This window comes from Petromyzon marinus, unplaced genomic scaffold (assembly GCF_048934315.1).
Source record: "Petromyzon marinus isolate PM22_M1 ecotype Great Lakes invasive population unplaced genomic scaffold, UKy_Petmar_22M1.pri1.0 PM_Scaffold_13, whole genome shotgun sequence".
Classification (NCBI taxonomy): domain Eukaryota; kingdom Metazoa; phylum Chordata; class Hyperoartia; order Petromyzontiformes; family Petromyzontidae; genus Petromyzon; species Petromyzon marinus.
Window position 1 is genome coordinate 3417 of NW_027423091.1, and position 18686 is coordinate 22102.

The following is an 18686-nucleotide window of genomic DNA, read 5'->3' on the forward strand; positions in this document are numbered from 1 at the left end:
GGAGGGTCCGGGGAGGGTCCGGGGAGGGTCCGGGGAGGGTCCGGGGAGGGTCCGGGGAGGGTCCGGGGAGGGTCCGGGGAGGGTCCGGGGAGGGTCCGGGGAGGGTCCGGGGAGGGTCCGGGGAGGGTCCGGGGAGGGTCCGGGGAGGGTCCGGGGAGGGTCCGGGGAGGGTCCGGGGAGGGTCCGGGGAGGGTCCGGGGAGGGTCCGGGGAGGGTCCGGGGAGGGTCCGGGGAGGGTCCGGGGAGGGTCCGGGGAGGGTCCGGGGAGGGTCCGGGGAGGGTCCGGGGAGGGTCCGGGGAGGGTCCGGGGAGGGTCCGGGGAGGGTCCGGGGAGGGTCCGGGGAGGGTCCGGGGAGGGTCCGGGGAGGGTCCGGGGAGGGTCCGGGGAGGGTCCGGGGAGGGTCCGGGGAGGGTCCGGGGAGGGTCCGGGGAGGGTCCGGGGAGGGTCCGGGGAGGGTCCGGGGAGGGTCCGGGGAGGGTCCGGGGAGGGTCCGGGGAGGGTCCGGGGAGGGTCCGGGGAGGGTCCGGGGAGGGTCCGGGGAGGGTCCGGGGAGGGTCCGGGGAGGGTCCGGGGAGGGTCCGGGGAGGGTCCGGGGAGGGTCCGGGGAGGGTCCGGGGAGGGTCCGGGGAGGGTCCGGGGAGGGTCCGGGGAGGGTCCGGGGAGGGTCCGGGGAGGGTCCGGGGAGGGTCCGGGGAGGGTCCGGGGAGGGTCCGGGGAGGGTCCGGGGAGGGTCCGGGGAGGGTCCGGGGAGGGTCCGGGGAGGGTCCGGGGAGGGTCCGGGGAGGGTCCGGGGAGGGTCCGGGGAGGGTCCGGGGAGGGTCCGGGGAGGGTCCGGGGAGGGTCCGGGGAGGGTCCGGGGAGGGTCCGGGGAGGGTCCGGGGAGGGTCCGGGGAGGGTCCGGGGAGGGTCCGGGGAGGGTCCGGGGAGGGTCCGGGGAGGGTCCGGGGAGGGTCCGGGGAGGGTCCGGGGAGGGTCCGGGGAGGGTCCGGGGAGGGTCCGGGGAGGGTCCGGGGAGGGTCCGGGGAGGGTCCGGGGAGGGTCCGGGGAGGGTCCGGGGAGGGTCCGGGGAGGGTCCGGGGAGGGTCCGGGGAGGGTCCGGGGAGGGTCCGGGGAGGGTCCGGGGAGGGTCCGGGGAGGGTCCGGGGAGGGTCCGGGGAGGGTCCGGGGAGGGTCCGGGGAGGGTCCGGGGAGGGTCCGGGGAGGGTCCGGGGAGGGTCCGGGGAGGGTCCGGGGAGGGTCCGGGGAGGGTCCGGGGAGGGTCCGGGGAGGGTCCGGGGAGGGTCCGGGGAGGGTCCGGGGAGGGTCCGGGGAGGGTCCGGGGAGGGTCCGGGGAGGGTCCGGGGAGGGTCCGGGGAGGGTCCGGGGAGGGTCCGGGGAGGGTCCGGGGAGGGTCCGGGGAGGGTCCGGGGAGGGTCCGGGGAGGGTCCGGGGAGGGTCCGGGGAGGGTCCGGGGAGGGTCCGGGGAGGGTCCGGGGAGGGTCCGGGGAGGGTCCGGGGAGGGTCCGGGGAGGGTCCGGGGAGGGTCCGGGGAGGGTCCGGGGAGGGTCCGGGGAGGGTCCGGGGAGGGTCCGGGGAGGGTCCGGGGAGGGTCCGGGGAGGGTCCGGGGAGGGTCCGGGGAGGGTCCGGGGAGGGTCCGGGGAGGGTCCGGGGAGGGTCCGGGGAGGGTCCGGGGAGGGTCCGGGGAGGGTCCGGGGAGGGTCCGGGGAGGGTCCGGGGAGGGTCCGGGGAGGGTCCGGGGAGGGTCCGGGGAGGGTCCGGGGAGGGTCCGGGGAGGGTCCGGGGAGGGTCCGGGGAGGGTCCGGGGAGGGTCCGGGGAGGGTCCGGGGAGGGTCCGGGGAGGGTCCGGGGAGGGTCCGGGGAGGGTCCGGGGAGGGTCCGGGGAGGGTCCGGGGAGGGTCCGGGGAGGGTCCGGGGAGGGTCCGGGGAGGGTCCGGGGAGGGTCCGGGGAGGGTCCGGGGAGGGTCCGGGGAGGGTCCGGGGAGGGTCCGGGGAGGGTCCGGGGAGGGTCCGGGGAGGGTCCGGGGAGGGTCCGGGGAGGGTCCGGGGAGGGTCCGGGGAGGGTCCGGGGAGGGTCCGGGGAGGGTCCGGGGAGGGTCCGGGGAGGGTCCGGGGAGGGTCCGGGGAGGGTCCGGGGAGGGTCCGGGGAGGGTCCGGGGAGGGTCCGGGGAGGGTCCGGGGAGGGTCCGGGGAGGGTCCGGGGAGGGTCCGGGGAGGGTCCGGGGAGGGTCCGGGGAGGGTCCGGGGAGGGTCCGGGGAGGGTCCGGGGAGGGTCCGGGGAGGGTCCGGGGAGGGTCCGGGGAGGGTCCGGGGAGGGTCCGGGGAGGGTCCGGGGAGGGTCCGGGGAGGGTCCGGGGAGGGTCCGGGGAGGGTCCGGGGAGGGTCCGGGGAGGGTCCGGGGAGGGTCCGGGGAGGGTCCGGGGAGGGTCCGGGGAGGGTCCGGGGAGGGTCCGGGGAGGGTCCGGGGAGGGTCCGGGGAGGGTCCGGGGAGGGTCCGGGGAGGGTCCGGGGAGGGTCCGGGGAGGGTCCGGGGAGGGTCCGGGGAGGGTCCGGGGAGGGTCCGGGGAGGGTCCGGGGAGGGTCCGGGGAGGGTCCGGGGAGGGTCCGGGGAGGGTCCGGGGAGGGTCCGGGGAGGGTCCGGGGAGGGTCCGGGGAGGGTCCGGGGAGGGTCCGGGGAGGGTCCGGGGAGGGTCCGGGGAGGGTCCGGGGAGGGTCCGGGGAGGGTCCGGGGAGGGTCCGGGGAGGGTCCGGGGAGGGTCCGGGGAGGGTCCGGGGAGGGTCCGGGGAGGGTCCGGGGAGGGTCCGGGGAGGGTCCGGGGAGGGTCCGGGGAGGGTCCGGGGAGGGTCCGGGGAGGGTCCGGGGAGGGTCCGGGGAGGGTCCGGGGAGGGTCCGGGGAGGGTCCGGGGAGGGTCCGGGGAGGGTCCGGGGAGGGTCCGGGGAGGGTCCGGGGAGGGTCCGGGGAGGGTCCGGGGAGGGTCCGGGGAGGGTCCGGGGAGGGTCCGGGGAGGGTCCGGGGAGGGTCCGGGGAGGGTCCGGGGAGGGTCCGGGGAGGGTCCGGGGAGGGTCCGGGGAGGGTCCGGGGAGGGTCCGGGGAGGGTCCGGGGAGGGTCCGGGGAGGGTCCGGGGAGGGTCCGGGGAGGGTCCGGGGAGGGTCCGGGGAGGGTCCGGGGAGGGTCCGGGGAGGGTCCGGGGAGGGTCCGGGGAGGGTCCGGGGAGGGTCCGGGGAGGGTCCGGGGAGGGTCCGGGGAGGGTCCGGGGAGGGTCCGGGGAGGGTCCGGGGAGGGTCCGGGGAGGGTCCGGGGAGGGTCCGGGGAGGGTCCGGGGAGGGTCCGGGGAGGGTCCGGGGAGGGTCCGGGGAGGGTCCGGGGAGGGTCCGGGGAGGGTCCGGGGAGGGTCCGGGGAGGGTCCGGGGAGGGTCCGGGGAGGGTCCGGGGAGGGTCCGGGGAGGGTCCGGGGAGGGTCCGGGGAGGGTCCGGGGAGGGTCCGGGGAGGGTCCGGGGAGGGTCCGGGGAGGGTCCGGGGAGGGTCCGGGGAGGGTCCGGGGAGGGTCCGGGGAGGGTCCGGGGAGGGTCCGGGGAGGGTCCGGGGAGGGTCCGGGGAGGGTCCGGGGAGGGTCCGGGGAGGGTCCGGGGAGGGTCCGGGGAGGGTCCGGGGAGGGTCCGGGGAGGGTCCGGGGAGGGTCCGGGGAGGGTCCGGGGAGGGTCCGGGGAGGGTCCGGGGAGGGTCCGGGGAGGGTCCGGGGAGGGTCCGGGGAGGGTCCGGGGAGGGTCCGGGGAGGGTCCGGGGAGGGTCCGGGGAGGGTCCGGGGAGGGTCCGGGGAGGGTCCGGGGAGGGTCCGGGGAGGGTCCGGGGAGGGTCCGGGGAGGGTCCGGGGAGGGTCCGGGGAGGGTCCGGGGAGGGTCCGGGGAGGGTCCGGGGAGGGTCCGGGGAGGGTCCGGGGAGGGTCCGGGGAGGGTCCGGGGAGGGTCCGGGGAGGGTCCGGGGAGGGTCCGGGGAGGGTCCGGGGAGGGTCCGGGGAGGGTCCGGGGAGGGTCCGGGGAGGGTCCGGGGAGGGTCCGGGGAGGGTCCGGGGAGGGTCCGGGGAGGGTCCGGGGAGGGTCCGGGGAGGGTCCGGGGAGGGTCCGGGGAGGGTCCGGGGAGGGTCCGGGGAGGGTCCGGGGAGGGTCCGGGGAGGGTCCGGGGAGGGTCCGGGGAGGGTCCGGGGAGGGTCCGGGGAGGGTCCGGGGAGGGTCCGGGGAGGGTCCGGGGAGGGTCCGGGGAGGGTCCGGGGAGGGTCCGGGGAGGGTCCGGGGAGGGTCCGGGGAGGGTCCGGGGAGGGTCCGGGGAGGGTCCGGGGAGGGTCCGGGGAGGGTCCGGGGAGGGTCCGGGGAGGGTCCGGGGAGGGTCCGGGGAGGGTCCGGGGAGGGTCCGGGGAGGGTCCGGGGAGGGTCCGGGGAGGGTCCGGGGAGGGTCCGGGGAGGGTCCGGGGAGGGTCCGGGGAGGGTCCGGGGAGGGTCCGGGGAGGGTCCGGGGAGGGTCCGGGGAGGGTCCGGGGAGGGTCCGGGGAGGGTCCGGGGAGGGTCCGGGGAGGGTCCGGGGAGGGTCCGGGGAGGGTCCGGGGAGGGTCCGGGGAGGGTCCGGGGAGGGTCCGGGGAGGGTCCGGGGAGGGTCCGGGGAGGGTCCGGGGAGGGTCCGGGGAGGGTCCGGGGAGGGTCCGGGGAGGGTCCGGGGAGGGTCCGGGGAGGGTCCGGGGAGGGTCCGGGGAGGGTCCGGGGAGGGTCCGGGGAGGGTCCGGGGAGGGTCCGGGGAGGGTCCGGGGAGGGTCCGGGGAGGGTCCGGGGAGGGTCCGGGGAGGGTCCGGGGAGGGTCCGGGGAGGGTCCGGGGAGGGTCCGGGGAGGGTCCGGGGAGGGTCCGGGGAGGGTCCGGGGAGGGTCCGGGGAGGGTCCGGGGAGGGTCCGGGGAGGGTCCGGGGAGGGTCCGGGGAGGGTCCGGGGAGGGTCCGGGGAGGGTCCGGGGAGGGTCCGGGGAGGGTCCGGGGAGGGTCCGGGGAGGGTCCGGGGAGGGTCCGGGGAGGGTCCGGGGAGGGTCCGGGGAGGGTCCGGGGAGGGTCCGGGGAGGGTCCGGGGAGGGTCCGGGGAGGGTCCGGGGAGGGTCCGGGGAGGGTCCGGGGAGGGTCCGGGGAGGGTCCGGGGAGGGTCCGGGGAGGGTCCGGGGAGGGTCCGGGGAGGGTCCGGGGAGGGTCCGGGGAGGGTCCGGGGAGGGTCCGGGGAGGGTCCGGGGAGGGTCCGGGGAGGGTCCGGGGAGGGTCCGGGGAGGGTCCGGGGAGGGTCCGGGGAGGGTCCGGGGAGGGTCCGGGGAGGGTCCGGGGAGGGTCCGGGGAGGGTCCGGGGAGGGTCCGGGGAGGGTCCGGGGAGGGTCCGGGGAGGGTCCGGGGAGGGTCCGGGGAGGGTCCGGGGAGGGTCCGGGGAGGGTCCGGGGAGGGTCCGGGGAGGGTCCGGGGAGGGTCCGGGGAGGGTCCGGGGAGGGTCCGGGGAGGGTCCGGGGAGGGTCCGGGGAGGGTCCGGGGAGGGTCCGGGGAGGGTCCGGGGAGGGTCCGGGGAGGGTCCGGGGAGGGTCCGGGGAGGGTCCGGGGAGGGTCCGGGGAGGGTCCGGGGAGGGTCCGGGGAGGGTCCGGGGAGGGTCCGGGGAGGGTCCGGGGAGGGTCCGGGGAGGGTCCGGGGAGGGTCCGGGGAGGGTCCGGGGAGGGTCCGGGGAGGGTCCGGGGAGGGTCCGGGGAGGGTCCGGGGAGGGTCCGGGGAGGGTCCGGGGAGGGTCCGGGGAGGGTCCGGGGAGGGTCCGGGGAGGGTCCGGGGAGGGTCCGGGGAGGGTCCGGGGAGGGTCCGGGGAGGGTCCGGGGAGGGTCCGGGGAGGGTCCGGGGAGGGTCCGGGGAGGGTCCGGGGAGGGTCCGGGGAGGGTCCGGGGAGGGTCCGGGGAGGGTCCGGGGAGGGTCCGGGGAGGGTCCGGGGAGGGTCCGGGGAGGGTCCGGGGAGGGTCCGGGGAGGGTCCGGGGAGGGTCCGGGGAGGGTCCGGGGAGGGTCCGGGGAGGGTCCGGGGAGGGTCCGGGGAGGGTCCGGGGAGGGTCCGGGGAGGGTCCGGGGAGGGTCCGGGGAGGGTCCGGGGAGGGTCCGGGGAGGGTCCGGGGAGGGTCCGGGGAGGGTCCGGGGAGGGTCCGGGGAGGGTCCGGGGAGGGTCCGGGGAGGGTCCGGGGAGGGTCCGGGGAGGGTCCGGGGAGGGTCCGGGGAGGGTCCGGGGAGGGTCCGGGGAGGGTCCGGGGAGGGTCCGGGGAGGGTCCGGGGAGGGTCCGGGGAGGGTCCGGGGAGGGTCCGGGGAGGGTCCGGGGAGGGTCCGGGGAGGGTCCGGGGAGGGTCCGGGGAGGGTCCGGGGAGGGTCCGGGGAGGGTCCGGGGAGGGTCCGGGGAGGGTCCGGGGAGGGTCCGGGGAGGGTCCGGGGAGGGTCCGGGGAGGGTCCGGGGAGGGTCCGGGGAGGGTCCGGGGAGGGTCCGGGGAGGGTCCGGGGAGGGTCCGGGGAGGGTCCGGGGAGGGTCCGGGGAGGGTCCGGGGAGGGTCCGGGGAGGGTCCGGGGAGGGTCCGGGGAGGGTCCGGGGAGGGTCCGGGGAGGGTCCGGGGAGGGTCCGGGGAGGGTCCGGGGAGGGTCCGGGGAGGGTCCGGGGAGGGTCCGGGGAGGGTCCGGGGAGGGTCCGGGGAGGGTCCGGGGAGGGTCCGGGGAGGGTCCGGGGAGGGTCCGGGGAGGGTCCGGGGAGGGTCCGGGGAGGGTCCGGGGAGGGTCCGGGGAGGGTCCGGGGAGGGTCCGGGGAGGGTCCGGGGAGGGTCCGGGGAGGGTCCGGGGAGGGTCCGGGGAGGGTCCGGGGAGGGTCCGGGGAGGGTCCGGGGAGGGTCCGGGGAGGGTCCGGGGAGGGTCCGGGGAGGGTCCGGGGAGGGTCCGGGGAGGGTCCGGGGAGGGTCCGGGGAGGGTCCGGGGAGGGTCCGGGGAGGGTCCGGGGAGGGTCCGGGGAGGGTCCGGGGAGGGTCCGGGGAGGGTCCGGGGAGGGTCCGGGGAGGGTCCGGGGAGGGTCCGGGGAGGGTCCGGGGAGGGTCCGGGGAGGGTCCGGGGAGGGTCCGGGGAGGGTCCGGGGAGGGTCCGGGGAGGGTCCGGGGAGGGTCCGGGGAGGGTCCGGGGAGGGTCCGGGGAGGGTCCGGGGAGGGTCCGGGGAGGGTCCGGGGAGGGTCCGGGGAGGGTCCGGGGAGGGTCCGGGGAGGGTCCGGGGAGGGTCCGGGGAGGGTCCGGGGAGGGTCCGGGGAGGGTCCGGGGAGGGTCCGGGGAGGGTCCGGGGAGGGTCCGGGGAGGGTCCGGGGAGGGTCCGGGGAGGGTCCGGGGAGGGTCCGGGGAGGGTCCGGGGAGGGTCCGGGGAGGGTCCGGGGAGGGTCCGGGGAGGGTCCGGGGAGGGTCCGGGGAGGGTCCGGGGAGGGTCCGGGGAGGGTCCGGGGAGGGTCCGGGGAGGGTCCGGGGAGGGTCCGGGGAGGGTCCGGGGAGGGTCCGGGGAGGGTCCGGGGAGGGTCCGGGGAGGGTCCGGGGAGGGTCCGGGGAGGGTCCGGGGAGGGTCCGGGGAGGGTCCGGGGAGGGTCCGGGGAGGGTCCGGGGAGGGTCCGGGGAGGGTCCGGGGAGGGTCCGGGGAGGGTCCGGGGAGGGTCCGGGGAGGGTCCGGGGAGGGTCCGGGGAGGGTCCGGGGAGGGTCCGGGGAGGGTCCGGGGAGGGTCCGGGGAGGGTCCGGGGAGGGTCCGGGGAGGGTCCGGGGAGGGTCCGGGGAGGGTCCGGGGAGGGTCCGGGGAGGGTCCGGGGAGGGTCCGGGGAGGGTCCGGGGAGGGTCCGGGGAGGGTCCGGGGAGGGTCCGGGGAGGGTCCGGGGAGGGTCCGGGGAGGGTCCGGGGAGGGTCCGGGGAGGGTCCGGGGAGGGTCCGGGGAGGGTCCGGGGAGGGTCCGGGGAGGGTCCGGGGAGGGTCCGGGGAGGGTCCGGGGAGGGTCCGGGGAGGGTCCGGGGAGGGTCCGGGGAGGGTCCGGGGAGGGTCCGGGGAGGGTCCGGGGAGGGTCCGGGGAGGGTCCGGGGAGGGTCCGGGGAGGGTCCGGGGAGGGTCCGGGGAGGGTCCGGGGAGGGTCCGGGGAGGGTCCGGGGAGGGTCCGGGGAGGGTCCGGGGAGGGTCCGGGGAGGGTCCGGGGAGGGTCCGGGGAGGGTCCGGGGAGGGTCCGGGGAGGGTCCGGGGAGGGTCCGGGGAGGGTCCGGGGAGGGTCCGGGGAGGGTCCGGGGAGGGTCCGGGGAGGGTCCGGGGAGGGTCCGGGGAGGGTCCGGGGAGGGTCCGGGGAGGGTCCGGGGAGGGTCCGGGGAGGGTCCGGGGAGGGTCCGGGGAGGGTCCGGGGAGGGTCCGGGGAGGGTCCGGGGAGGGTCCGGGGAGGGTCCGGGGAGGGTCCGGGGAGGGTCCGGGGAGGGTCCGGGGAGGGTCCGGGGAGGGTCCGGGGAGGGTCCGGGGAGGGTCCGGGGAGGGTCCGGGGAGGGTCCGGGGAGGGTCCGGGGAGGGTCCGGGGAGGGTCCGGGGAGGGTCCGGGGAGGGTCCGGGGAGGGTCCGGGGAGGGTCCGGGGAGGGTCCGGGGAGGGTCCGGGGAGGGTCCGGGGAGGGTCCGGGGAGGGTCCGGGGAGGGTCCGGGGAGGGTCCGGGGAGGGTCCGGGGAGGGTCCGGGGAGGGTCCGGGGAGGGTCCGGGGAGGGTCCGGGGAGGGTCCGGGGAGGGTCCGGGGAGGGTCCGGGGAGGGTCCGGGGAGGGTCCGGGGAGGGTCCGGGGAGGGTCCGGGGAGGGTCCGGGGAGGGTCCGGGGAGGGTCCGGGGAGGGTCCGGGGAGGGTCCGGGGAGGGTCCGGGGAGGGTCCGGGGAGGGTCCGGGGAGGGTCCGGGGAGGGTCCGGGGAGGGTCCGGGGAGGGTCCGGGGAGGGTCCGGGGAGGGTCCGGGGAGGGTCCGGGGAGGGTCCGGGGAGGGTCCGGGGAGGGTCCGGGGAGGGTCCGGGGAGGGTCCGGGGAGGGTCCGGGGAGGGTCCGGGGAGGGTCCGGGGAGGGTCCGGGGAGGGTCCGGGGAGGGTCCGGGGAGGGTCCGGGGAGGGTCCGGGGAGGGTCCGGGGAGGGTCCGGGGAGGGTCCGGGGATGGTCCGGGGAGGGTCCGGGGAGGGTCCGGGGAGGGTCCGGGGAGGGTCCGGGGAGGGTCCGGGGAGGGTCCGGGGAGGGTCCGGGGAGGGTCCGGGGAGGGTCCGGGGAGGGTCCGGGGAGGGTCCGGGGAGGGTCCGGGGAGGGTCCGGGGAGGGTCCGGGGAGGGTCCGGGGAGGGTCCGGGGAGGGTCCGGGGAGGGTCCGGGGAGGGTCCGGGGAGGGTCCGGGGAGGGTCCGGGGAGGGTCCGGGGAGGGTCCGGGGAGGGTCCGGGGAGGGTCCGGGGAGGGTCCGGGGAGGGTCCGGGGAGGGTCCGGGGAGGGTCCGGGGAGGGTCCGGGGAGGGTCCGGGGAGGGTCCGGGGAGGGTCCGGGGAGGGTCCGGGGAGGGTCCGGGGAGGGTCCGGGGAGGGTCCGGGGAGGGTCCGGGGAGGGTCCGGGGAGGGTCCGGGGAGGGTCCGGGGAGGGTCCGGGGAGGGTCCGGGGAGGGTCCGGGGAGGGTCCGGGGAGGGTCCGGGGAGGGTCCGGGGAGGGTCCGGGGAGGGTCCGGGGAGGGTCCGGGGAGGGTCCGGGGAGGGTCCGGGGAGGGTCCGGGGAGGGTCCGGGGAGGGTCCGGGGAGGGTCCGGGGAGGGTCCGGGGAGGGTCCGGGGAGGGTCCGGGGAGGGTCCGGGGAGGGTCCGGGGAGGGTCCGGGGAGGGTCCGGGGAGGGTCCGGGGAGGGTCCGGGGAGGGTCCGGGGAGGGTCCGGGGAGGGTCCGGGGAGGGTCCGGGGAGGGTCCGGGGAGGGTCCGGGGAGGGTCCGGGGAGGGTCCGGGGAGGGTCCGGGGAGGGTCCGGGGAGGGTCCGGGGAGGGTCCGGGGAGGGTCCGGGGAGGGTCCGGGGAGGGTCCGGGGAGGGTCCGGGGAGGGTCCGGGGAGGGTCCGGGGAGGGTCCGGGGAGGGTCCGGGGAGGGTCCGGGGAGGGTCCGGGGAGGGTCCGGGGAGGGTCCGGGGAGGGTCCGGGGAGGGTCCGGGGAGGGTCCGGGGAGGGTCCGGGGAGGGTCCGGGGAGGGTCCGGGGAGGGTCCGGGGAGGGTCCGGGGAGGGTCCGGGGAGGGTCCGGGGAGGGTCCGGGGAGGGTCCGGGGAGGGTCCGGGGAGGGTCCGGGGAGGGTCCGGGGAGGGTCCGGGGAGGGTCCGGGGAGGGTCCGGGGAGGGTCCGGGGAGGGTCCGGGGAGGGTCCGGGGAGGGTCCGGGGAGGGTCCGGGGAGGGTCCGGGGAGGGTCCGGGGAGGGTCCGGGGAGGGTCCGGGGAGGGTCCGGGGAGGGTCCGGGGAGGGTCCGGGGAGGGTCCGGGGAGGGTCCGGGGAGGGTCCGGGGAGGGTCCGGGGAGGGTCCGGGGAGGGTCCGGGGAGGGTCCGGGGAGGGTCCGGGGAGGGTCCGGGGAGGGTCCGGGGAGGGTCCGGGGAGGGTCCGGGGAGGGTCCGGGGAGGGTCCGGGGAGGGTCCGGGGAGGGTCCGGGGAGGGTCCGGGGAGGGTCCGGGGAGGGTCCGGGGAGGGTCCGGGGAGGGTCCGGGGAGGGTCCGGGGAGGGTCCGGGGAGGGTCCGGGGAGGGTCCGGGGAGGGTCCGGGGAGGGTCCGGGGAGGGTCCGGGGAGGGTCCGGGGAGGGTCCGGGGAGGGTCCGGGGAGGGTCCGGGGAGGGTCCGGGGAGGGTCCGGGGAGGGTCCGGGGAGGGTCCGGGGAGGGTCCGGGGAGGGTCCGGGGAGGGTCCGGGGAGGGTCCGGGGAGGGTCCGGGGAGGGTCCGGGGAGGGTCCGGGGAGGGTCCGGGGAGGGTCCGGGGAGGGTCCGGGGAGGGTCCGGGGAGGGTCCGGGGAGGGTCCGGGGAGGGTCCGGGGAGGGTCCGGGGAGGGTCCGGGGAGGGTCCGGGGAGGGTCCGGGGAGGGTCCGGGGAGGGTCCGGGGAGGGTCCGGGGAGGGTCCGGGGAGGGTCCGGGGAGGGTCCGGGGAGGGTCCGGGGAGGGTCCGGGGAGGGTCCGGGGAGGGTCCGGGGAGGGTCCGGGGAGGGTCCGGGGAGGGTCCGGGGAGGGTCCGGGGAGGGTCCGGGGAGGGTCCGGGGAGGGTCCGGGGAGGGTCCGGGGAGGGTCCGGGGAGGGTCCGGGGAGGGTCCGGGGAGGGTCCGGAGGGTCCGGGGAGGGTCCGGGGAGGGTCCGGGGAGGGTCCGGGGAGGGTCCGGGGAGGGTCCGGGGAGGGTCCGGGGAGGGTCCGGGGAGGGTCCGGGGAGGGTCCGGGGAGGGTCCGGGGAGGGTCCGGGGAGGGTCCGGGGAGGGTCCGGGGAGGGTCCGGGGAGGGTCCGGGGAGGGTCCGGGGAGGGTCCGGGGAGGGTCCGGGGAGGGTCCGGGGAGGGTCCGGGGAGGGTCCGGGGAGGGTCCGGGGAGGGTCCGGGGAGGGTCCGGGGAGGGTCCGGGGAGGGTCCGGGGAGGGTCCGGGGAGGGTCCGGGGAGGGTCCGGGGAGGGTCCGGGGAGGGTCCGGGGAGGGTCCGGGGAGGGTCCGGGGAGGGTCCGGGGAGGGTCCGGGGAGGGTCCGGGGAGGGTCCGGGGAGGGTCCGGGGAGGGTCCGGGGAGGGTCCGGGGAGGGTCCGGGGAGGGTCCGGGGAGGGTCCGGGGAGGGTCCGGGGAGGGTCCGGGGAGGGTCCGGGGAGGGTCCGGGGAGGGTCCGGGGAGGGTCCGGGGAGGGTCCGGGGAGGGTCCGGGGAGGGTCCGGGGAGGGTCCGGGGAGGGTCCGGGGAGGGTCCGGGGAGGGTCCGGGGAGGGTCCGGGGAGGGTCCGGGGAGGGTCCGGGGAGGGTCCGGGGAGGGTCCGGGGAGGGTCCGGGGAGGGTCCGGGGAGGGTCCGGGGAGGGTCCGGGGAGGGTCCGGGGAGGGTCCGGGGAGGGTCCGGGGAGGGTCCGGGGAGGGTCCGGGGAGGGTCCGGGGAGGGTCCGGGGAGGGTCCGGGGAGGGTCCGGGGAGGGTCCGGGGAGGGTCCGGGGAGGGTCCGGGGAGGGTCCGGGGAGGGTCCGGGGAGGGTCCGGGGAGGGTCCGGGGAGGGTCCGGGGAGGGTCCGGGGAGGGTCCGGGGAGGGTCCGGGGAGGGTCCGGGGAGGGTCCGGGGAGGGTCCGGGGAGGGTCCGGGGAGGGTCCGGGGAGGGTCCGGGGAGGGTCCGGGGAGGGTCCGGGGAGGGTCCGGGGAGGGTCCGGGGAGGGTCCGGGGAGGGTCCGGGGAGGGTCCGGGGAGGGTCCGGGGAGGGTCCGGGGAGGGTCCGGGGAGGGTCCGGGGAGGGTCCGGGGAGGGTCCGGGGAGGGTCCGGGGAGGGTCCGGGGAGGGTCCGGGGAGGGTCCGGGGAGGGTCCGGGGAGGGTCCGGGGAGGGTCCGGGGAGGGTCCGGGGAGGGTCCGGGGAGGGTCCGGGGAGGGTCCGGGGAGGGTCCGGGGAGGGTCCGGGGAGGGTCCGGGGAGGGTCCGGGGAGGGTCCGGGGAGGGTCCGGGGAGGGTCCGGGGAGGGTCCGGGGAGGGTCCGGGGAGGGTCCGGGGAGGGTCCGGGGAGGGTCCGGGGAGGGTCCGGGGAGGGTCCGGGGAGGGTCCGGGGAGGGTCCGGGGAGGGTCCGGGGAGGGTCCGGGGAGGGTCCGGGGAGGGTCCGGGGAGGGTCCGGGGAGGGTCCGGGGAGGGTCCGGGGAGGGTCCGGGGAGGGTCCGGGGAGGGTCCGGGGAGGGTCCGGGGAGGGTCCGGGGAGGGTCCGGGGAGGGTCCGGGGAGGGTCCGGGGAGGGTCCGGGGAGGGTCCGGGGAGGGTCCGGGGAGGGTCCGGGGAGGGTCCGGGGAGGGTCCGGGGAGGGTCCGGGGAGGGTCCGGGGAGGGTCCGGGGAGGGTCCGGGGAGGGTCCGGGGAGGGTCCGGGGAGGGTCCGGGGAGGGTCCGGGGAGGGTCCGGGGAGGGTCCGGGGAGGGTCCGGGGAGGGTCCGGGGAGGGTCCGGGGAGGGTCCGGGGAGGGTCCGGGGAGGGTCCGGGGAGGGTCCGGGGAGGGTCCGGGGAGGGTCCGGGGAGGGTCCGGGGAGGGTCCGGGGAGGGTCCGGGGAGGGTCCGGGGAGGGTCCGGGGAGGGTCCGGGGAGGGTCCGGGGAGGGTCCGGGGAGGGTCCGGGGAGGGTCCGGGGAGGGTCCGGGGAGGGTCCGGGGAGGGTCCGGGGAGGGTCCGGGGAGGGTCCGGGGAGGGTCCGGGGAGGGTCCGGGGAGGGTCCGGGGAGGGTCCGGGGAGGGTCCGGGGAGGGTCCGGGGAGGGTCCGGGGAGGGTCCGGGGAGGGTCCGGGGAGGGTCCGGGGAGGGTCCGGGGAGGGTCCGGGGAGGGTCCGGGGAGGGTCCGGGGAGGGTCCGGGGAGGGTCCGGGGAGGGTCCGGGGAGGGTCCGGGGAGGGTCCGGGGAGGGTCCGGGGAGGGTCCGGGGAGGGTCCGGGGAGGGTCCGGGGAGGGTCCGGGGAGGGTCCGGGGAGGGTCCGGGGAGGGTCCGGGGAGGGTCCGGGGAGGGTCCGGGGAGGGTCCGGGGAGGGTCCGGGGAGGGTCCGGGGAGGGTCCGGGGAGGGTCCGGGGAGGGTCCGGGGAGGGTCCGGGGAGGGTCCGGGGAGGGTCCGGGGAGGGTCCGGGGAGGGTCCGGGGAGGGTCCGGGGAGGGTCCGGGGAGGGTCCGGGGAGGGTCCGGGGAGGGTCCGGGGAGGGTCCGGGGAGGGTCCGGGGAGGGTCCGGGGAGGGTCCGGGGAGGGTCCGGGGAGGGTCCGGGGAGGGTCCGGGGAGGGTCCGGGGAGGGTCCGGGGAGGGTCCGGGGAGGGTCCGGGGAGGGTCCGGGGAGGGTCCGGGGAGGGTCCGGGGAGGGTCCGGGGAGGGTCCGGGGAGGGTCCGGGGAGGGTCCGGGGAGGGTCCGGGGAGGGTCCGGGGAGGGTCCGGGGAGGGTCCGGGGAGGGTCCGGGGAGGGTCCGGGGAGGGTCCGGGGAGGGTCCGGGGAGGGTCCGGGGAGGGTCCGGGGAGGGTCCGGGGAGGGTCCGGGGAGGGTCCGGGGAGGGTCCGGGGAGGGTCCGGGGAGGGTCCGGGGAGGGTCCGGGGAGGGTCCGGGGAGGGTCCGGGGAGGGTCCGGGGAGGGTCCGGGGAGGGTCCGGGGAGGGTCCGGGGAGGGTCCGGGGAGGGTCCGGGGAGGGTCCGGGGAGGGTCCGGGGAGGGTCCGGGGAGGGTCCGGGGAGGGTCCGGGGAGGGTCCGGGGAGGGTCCGGGGAGGGTCCGGGGAGGGTCCGGGGAGGGTCCGGGGAGGGTCCGGGGAGGGTCCGGGGAGGGTCCGGGGAGGGTCCGGGGAGGGTCCGGGGAGGGTCCGGGGAGGGTCCGGGGAGGGTCCGGGGAGGGTCCGGGGAGGGTCCGGGGAGGGTCCGGGGAGGGTCCGGGGAGGGTCCGGGGAGGGTCCGGGGAGGGTCCGGGGAGGGTCCGGGGAGGGTCCGGGGAGGGTCCGGGGAGGGTCCGGGGAGGGTCCGGGGAGGGTCCGGGGAGGGTCCGGGGAGGGTCCGGGGAGGGTCCGGGGAGGGTCCGGGGAGGGTCCGGGGAGGGTCCGGGGAGGGTCCGGGGAGGGTCCGGGGAGGGTCCGGGGAGGGTCCGGGGAGGGTCCGGGGAGGGTCCGGGGAGGGTCCGGGGAGGGTCCGGGGAGGGTCCGGGGAGGGTCCGGGGAGGGTCCGGGGAGGGTCCGGGGAGGGTCCGGGGAGGGTCCGGGGAGGGTCCGGGGAGGGTCCGGGGAGGGTCCGGGGAGGGTCCGGGGAGGGTCCGGGGAGGGTCCGGGGAGGGTCCGGGGAGGGTCCGGGGAGGGTCCGGGGAGGGTCCGGGGAGGGTCCGGGGAGGGTCCGGGGAGGGTCCGGGGAGGGTCCGGGGAGGGTCCGGGGAGGGTCCGGGGAGGGTCCGGGGAGGGTCCGGGGAGGGTCCGGGGAGGGTCCGGGGAGGGTCCGGGGAGGGTCCGGGGAGGGTCCGGGGAGGGTCCGGGGAGGGTCCGGGGAGGGTCCGGGGAGGGTCCGGGGAGGGTCCGGGGAGGGTCCGGGGAGGGTCCGGGGAGGGTCCGGGGAGGGTCCGGGGAGGGTCCGGGGAGGGTCCGGGGAGGGTCCGGGGAGGGTCCGGGGAGGGTCCGGGGAGGGTCCGGGGAGGGTCCGGGGAGGGTCCGGGGAGGGTCCGGGGAGGGTCCGGGGAGGGTCCGGGGAGGGTCCGGGGAGGGTCCGGGGAGGGTCCGGGGAGGGTCCGGGGAGGGTCCGGGGAGGGTCCGGGGAGGGTCCGGGGAGGGTCCGGGGAGGGTCCGGGGAGGGTCCGGGGAGGGTCCGGGGAGGGTCCGGGGAGGGTCCGGGGAGGGTCCGGGGAGGGTCCGGGGAGGGTCCGGGGAGGGTCCGGGGAGGGTCCGGGGAGGGTCCGGGGAGGGTCCGGGGAGGGTCCGGGGAGGGTCCGGGGAGGGTCCGGGGAGGGTCCGGGGAGGGTCCGGGGAGGGTCCGGGGAGGGTCCGGGGAGGGTCCGGGGAGGGTCCGGGGAGGGTCCGGGGAGGGTCCGGGGAGGGTCCGGGGAGGGTCCGGGGAGGGTCCGGGGAGGGTCCGGGGAGGGTCCGGGGAGGGTCCGGGGAGGGTCCGAGGGTCCGGGGAGGGTCCGGGGAGGGTCCGGGGAGGGTCCGGGGAGGGTCCGGGGAGGGTCCGGGGAGGGTCCGGGGAGGGTCCGGGGAGGGTCCGGGGAGGGTCCGGGGAGGGTCCGGGGAGGGTCCGGGGAGGGTCCGGGGAGGGTCCGGGGAGGGTCCGGGGAGGGTCCGGGGAGGGTCCGGGGAGGGTCCGGGGAGGGTCCGGGGAGGGTCCGGGGAGGGTCCGGGGAGGGTCCGGGGAGGGTCCGGGGAGGGTCCGGGGAGGGTCCGGGGAGGGTCCGGGGAGGGTCCGGGGAGGGTCCGGGGAGGGTCCGGGGAGGGTCCGGGGAGGGTCCGGGGAGGGTCCGGGGAGGGTCCGGGGAGGGTCCGGGGAGGGTCCGGGGAGGGTCCGGGGAGGGTCCGGGGAGGGTCCGGGGAGGGTCCGGGGAGGGTCCGGGGAGGGTCCGGGGAGGGTCCGGGGAGGGTCCGGGGAGGGTCCGGGGAGGGTCCGGGGAGGGTCCGGGGAGGGTCCGGGGAGGGTCCGGGGAGGGTCCGGGGAGGGTCCGGGGAGGGTCCGGGGAGGGTCCGGGGAGGGTCCGGGGAGGGTCCGGGGAGGGTCCGGGGAGGGTCCGGGGAGGGTCCGGGGAGGGTCCGGGGAGGGTCCGGGGAGGGTCCGGGGAGGGTCCGGGGAGGGTCCGGGGAGGGTCCGGGGAGGGTCCGGGGAGGGTCCGGGGAGGGTCCGGGGAGGGTCCGGGGAGGGTCCGGGGAGGGTCCGGGGAGGGTCCGGGGAGGGTCCGGGGAGGGTCCGGGGAGGGTCCGGGGAGGGTCCGGGGAGGGTCCGGGGAGGGTCCGGGGAGGGTCCGGGGAGGGTCCGGGGAGGGTCCGGGGAGGGTCCGGGGAGGGTCCGGGGAGGGTCCGGGGAGGGTCCGGGGAGGGTCCGGGGAGGGTCCGGGGAGGGTCCGGGGAGGGTCCGGGGAGGGTCCGGGGAGGGTCCGGGGAGGGTCCGGGGAGGGTCCGGGGAGGGTCCGGGGAGGGTCCGGGGAGGGTCCGGGGAGGGTCCGGGGAGGGTCCGGGGAGGGTCCGGGGAGGGTCCGGGGAGGGTCCGGGGAGGGTCCGGGGAGGGTCCGGGGAGGGTCCGGGGAGGGTCCGGGGAGGGTCCGGGGAGGGTCCGGGGAGGGTCCGGGGAGGGTCCGGGGAGGGTCCGGGGAGGGTCCGGGGAGGGTCCGGGGAGGGTCCGGGGAGGGTCCGGGGAGGGTCCGGGGAGGGTCCGGGGAGGGTCCGGGGAGGGTCCGGGGAGGGTCCGGGGAGGGTCCGGGGAGGGTCCGGGGAGGGTCCGGGGAGGGTCCGGGGAGGGTCCGGGGAGGGTCCGGGGAGGGTCCGGGGAGGGTCCGGGGAGGGTCCGGGGAGGGTCCGGGGAGGGTCCGGGGAGGGTCCGGGGAGGGTCCGGGGAGGGTCCGGGGAGGGTCCGGGGAGGGTCCGGGGAGGGTCCGGGGAGGGTCCGGGGAGGGTCCGGGGAGGGTCCGGGGAGGGTCCGGGGAGGGTCCGGGGAGGGTCCGGGGAGGGTCCGGGGAGGGTCCGGGGAGGGTCCGGGGAGGGTCCGGGGAGGGTCCGGGGAGGGTCCGGGGAGGGTCCGGGGAGGGTCCGGGGAGGGTCCGGGGAGGGTCCGGGGAGGGTCCGGGGAGGGTCCGGGGAGGGTCCGGGGAGGGTCCGGGGAGGGTCCGGGGAGGGTCCGGGGAGGGTCCGGGGAGGGTCCGGGGAGGGTCCGGGGAGGGTCCGGGGAGGGTCCGGGGAGGGTCCGGGGAGGGTCCGGGGAGGGTCCGGGGAGGGTCCGGGGAGGGTCCGGGGAGGGTCCGGGGAGGGTCCGGGGAGGGTCCGGGGAGGGTCCGGGGAGGGTCCGGGGAGGGTCCGGGGAGGGTCCGGGGAGGGTCCGGGGAGGGTCCGGGGAGGGTCCGGGGAGGGTCCGGGGAGGGTCCGGGGAGGGTCCGGGGAGGGTCCGGGGAGGGTCCGGGGAGGGTCCGGGGAGGGTCCGGGGAGGGTCCGGGGAGGGTCCGGGGAGGGTCCGGGGAGGGTCCGGGGAGGGTCCGGGGAGGGTCCGGGGAGGGTCCGGGGAGGGTCCGGGGAGGGTCCGGGGAGGGTCCGGGGAGGGTCCGGGGAGGGTCCGGGGAGGGTCCGGGGAGGGTCCGGGGAGGGTCCGGGGAGGGTCCGGGGAGGGTCCGGGGAGGGTCCGGGGAGGGTCCGGGGAGGGTCCGGGGAGGGTCCGGGGAGGGTCCGGGGAGGGTCCGGGGAGGGTCCGGGGAGGGTCCGGGGAGGGTCCGGGGAGGGTCCGGGGAGGGTCCGGGGAGGGTCCGGGGAGGGTCCGGGGAGGGTCCGGGGAGGGTCCGGGGAGGGTCCGGGGAGGGTCCGGGGAGGGTCCGGGGAGGGTCCGGGGAGGGTCCGGGGAGGGTCCGGGGAGGGTCCGGGGAGGGTCCGGGGAGGGTCCGGGGAGGGTCCGGGGAGGGTCCGGGGAGGGTCCGGGGAGGGTCCGGGGAGGGTCCGGGGAGGGTCCGGGGAGGGTCCGGGGAGGGTCCGGGGAGGGTCCGGGGAGGGTCCGGGGAGGGTCCGGGGAGGGTCCGGGGAGGGTCCGGGGAGGGTCCGGGGAGGGTCCGGGGAGGGTCCGGGGAGGGTCCGGGGAGGGTCCGGGGAGGGTCCGGGGAGGGTCCGGGGAGGGTCCGGGGAGGGTCCGGGGAGGGTCCGGGGAGGGTCCGGGGAGGGTCCGGGGAGGGTCCGGGGAGGGTCCGGGGAGGGTCCGGGGAGGGTCCGGGGAGGGTCCGGGGAGGGTCCGGGGAGGGTCCGGGGAGGGTCCGGGGAGGGTCCGGGGAGGGTCCGGGGAGGGTCCGGGG